Raw genomic sequence first — 3,634 nt, forward strand, 5'->3', positions numbered from 1 at the left:
CCAATCCAGAACCACATGTATTCTAATCATACAAACATTTAAAGACTATGGTGAACAGGCACTGAGCTGGAGGAAAAGTTGAAGAGACTGCACTCTCTGCCCTCTGTCTACCCTTGTCAGCATCATATCAAGCCACACCAGTGCACTCTCAATGAGCCACACATGCTTTCCCTACTTCCAGGCCTTGGCACATGCTGTTCCCTCTGCCACCAAAGCTAAGCCCAAACTCCCTTCTCCCAATCATCCTTCAACTCTCAAATGACATTTCCTCACAGAGGCCTTCCGAGATTCTATGCTACAGTAGCACAGAATGATCCCCTTTTCACATGCTCCCATAGCTTTTCCCTCTTCTTGTACTTTGGCCAAGTCTGTCTTTAAGACCTGGGACTTCATCCCGTTCACCAATGAATTTCCAGCATCCAGCACAGCTAGTCATATAATTCCATAAAATTTTCAATACATCTCCTAGGCAAGTGTTCCTCCAACAAGCCCATTATGCCAGCTTCCCCCAATTCACTTCCTCCACTCCTGCTTCCACGATAGAAAAAGACAAGCAACTGGAAACTCTTCTTAAACTTAAAATGGTTTTAAGCAAGAGGTGACTGGATCAAACTTCTCGATTTTAAAAGATTACGNCGCACGGGCCGCTCCGGGGTTAAGGGTTCTTTGGAGGACCAAGAAGAGGACCAAGACAAGAGGGGGGATGAGGATAGCTGAGAAAGGAGCGAAAAGGAGGAGAAACCATGAAATGCGATGCCGGGCCAGGCAAATGGGAACAAGACACAGGGAACAAGGTTTACCGAAGCGAATCCTCGAGCACTCCCACTACAGCTTCCCTCAGCGCCTCAACTACCGGCTTAAACGAGCCACGCCGCCTGTGCGACAATGGAAACGCCTTTTTACTGCGACCAGCTTTGCAAACAACCCGCTACCTTTAAGCAGACCAGCCAATCCGCACAGTGAAGCCTTCAATCAAGACAGTCACTCTCCGACCGGCCAATGAAATTGAAGGCTCTGCCTTTCATGACCAGTTCTGATTGGCCTAGAATCCAGGAACAGGAGTTAACCCCGGAAAGGCAGTGGCAAGATGGCGTCCTTAGATCGGGTGAAGGTGCTGGTGTTGGGAGACTCAGGTGAGCGGCTTAACCCACCTCTCGGGCTCCTGACACTTTTGAATTATCCAATTAACTCTCCCCCTTCACTTCTTTCCCCCCGACTTCCTGACTCTTCGGCCTGTTGCTGAAGTTCCTCTCAAGGCCTAAAGACTACATTTCCCATAGGACTTTGCTCCACTCTAACCAAGCGGCGGTTTCGCGTGGGTGGGGGCGCCGAGGCAGGCCTAGGCTTTCGCCTCCTTCCACGTCGGTCTCTCGGGCAACACCATCCTAGAGTGTATTGTCAGTTGTTTTATTTTAAAGATATGTTGACATTGAATATTACATTGAACTCCGTGCTGAGGGTACAGAAATTAATAGGACTGTGCCTTCAAAATATTTTGTTCATTAAAGAAGTGAANCAACCAAGCGGCGGTGTCGCGTGGGTGGGGGCGCCGAGGCAGGCCTAGGCTTTCGCCTCTTTCCACATCGGTCTCTCGGGCAGCACCATCCTAGAGTGTATTGTCAGTTGTTTTATTTTAAAGATATGTTGACATTGAATATTACATTGAACTCCGTGCTGAGGGTACAGAAATTAATAGGACTGTGCCTTCAAAATATTTTGTTCATTAAAGAAGTGAAACGTGCACCGAGAAGAATGACACTGGAAGGCCCTTTGCATGTGTTAACTCATGTAATTCTGAGATCAGTCCCCTTACCCCATTTTACAGTTGAGAAAAGTGAGGCGGAGAGATGTTAAATGACAGAAACGGTTTGAACCCAGAGTCCGCACTAAGCTATACTACTCAGTATTGGGGGTGGTGCTCCTGTTTTACTTTTAACAGGGCTTCTCGATTTTTTTGTTCTCATTTTAATCTTAATTGAAAACATTATGTGCTAGATTGTAGGGAATAGAGAAATTAGGATAAAGGCCACGTTCTAAAGCAACTAGGACTTGATAGTGAGCCCAATTTAATCCTAGGGTTAAAATTATTCTTTTGACTCCTTGGACTTTTGAGAACTACAGCTGAAGTCTGCATTTCCTCCTCCCACCTCACTACCCTTGTCTTTCCCACCATAACCCCAGTTCAACTCTCCTTAAGAAATTGAGTAAATGCTAACCTTGCATTTTATAGATGTGCTTTTTTGGAGTTGACCTTTGGATGTGTTCTATGAGCAAAAACTTTGTGCTAGATGCTTGGAGATGGAAAGGACATACCCTAAAGAGCTTGAAAACTAGCCTTACAGAAACTACATAAAATTGTGGCTTGGAGAGGGATGTTAAGAATGTTTTCACATTGCCTGAAGATCATTTGCATGACAAAATATTTTACCTATAAAATTTCTCTAAGAAAGTTGCATTATAGAACTCTGTGAACATAATTCCAATTTATGTCAACTTAATTTATTCCGTCATGTAGCTTAAAGTGGTGCTGAAGCTAATTTAATAAAATCACTCAGTTTTACAGATGAAAAAAGTAATAGTAGCTTAAAAGGACTTGGCAAGAGTATCACCAAGAAGAATTTAGGACTGAAATCCAGAGCTAACAGTTCTTTTTGATACATAAACTGGGTGTTCTCCGTCCTCTATAATTCCCTTTTCTATTGTATTTAACAATTTCTTCATGTTACATACTGTTGGAACTAATAGATTGATTGATTGATTTTTTCCATCAGGCACTGTATTAGGTGTTGGGGTTATAAATGTGAAATCAATGTATTACATAAAAGGAATACAATTGGCTGCTGCATTAAATGTGGAGAAGTGTTCAGGCAATTACTAAGCTTTTTTTTTTTTTTTTCCCATTATGGTTTAATTGTAAAACAGAAGACACAGATGTACCCATCAGGAACGTAATTGATCCTGTCACACATTCACTAATGTTAGGCTGTATGTGCAAAGTTAGTTATTGTCTTTTTATTGGTTTCCACTTAACAACGATTTAAAAATATAATCCAGTCTGTCAGATGGCAATCTGATAGGACATACTTTTCTAACCTGTCAGATTGCTATCTGACAGATTAGAATGTGCTTTTACACTTCATTTGTCTTTGTATTCAAACATCAAAGTTTATTTTTGGGTAAAGGCTTATTTCTCCCGTGAAATTTTGAGAGTTTCATAAGTACATAAAGGAATGACTTGAGATTTAGAGGTTTGTTTTGTGTCTTATAGAGATATTTGATGATCTTGTAAGGGAGCCTCAAAGTCTAACACACACACTGTTTTCTCTTTGTTCTTTCAGTTATGAGGGATGAGCTTAACACATTACCAACAGCTATATTTGGAGCTGACATTTATTTAATTATTTCGGGCTTTTTTGCCCCAGGAAAATCAAGTACATTCTTTTTTTGATCTCATTTGGTTGTAAACATGAAAACAGAATCAGAACCCCCAAAATTCTTAAAGAAATGAATAATTAGCAACTATTCCCTAGCACTTCAACTGTTCTTACTGTTCAGAGTTTCATACAATAATAGCTAACACTTATCACCCAAAGCAGTTAATTCACAGAGAGTTACTGCATAGAGACATCTTGCC

At 41.4% G+C, this 3,634-nt stretch overlaps 1 protein-coding gene across 1 annotated transcript in view; it reads right to left on the reverse strand.

Moving 5' to 3' along the window:
* Window positions 1-849, reverse strand: part of GTF2E1 (general transcription factor IIE, polypeptide 1, alpha 56kDa) — a gene marked incomplete at its 3' end in the record, with an annotated part of 20,326 nt that extends 19,477 nt beyond the window's left edge. The window contains exon 1 of the mRNA XM_008579858.1: window positions 801-849. The remainder of the gene's footprint in view (window positions 1-800) is intronic.
* Between the last annotated feature and the right edge of the window lie 2,785 nt (window positions 850-3,634).

Source organism: Galeopterus variegatus, unplaced genomic scaffold (assembly GCF_000696425.1).
Source record: "Galeopterus variegatus unplaced genomic scaffold, G_variegatus-3.0.2 Scaffold1968, whole genome shotgun sequence".
NCBI classification, from domain to species: Eukaryota; Metazoa; Chordata; class Mammalia; order Dermoptera; family Cynocephalidae; genus Galeopterus; species Galeopterus variegatus.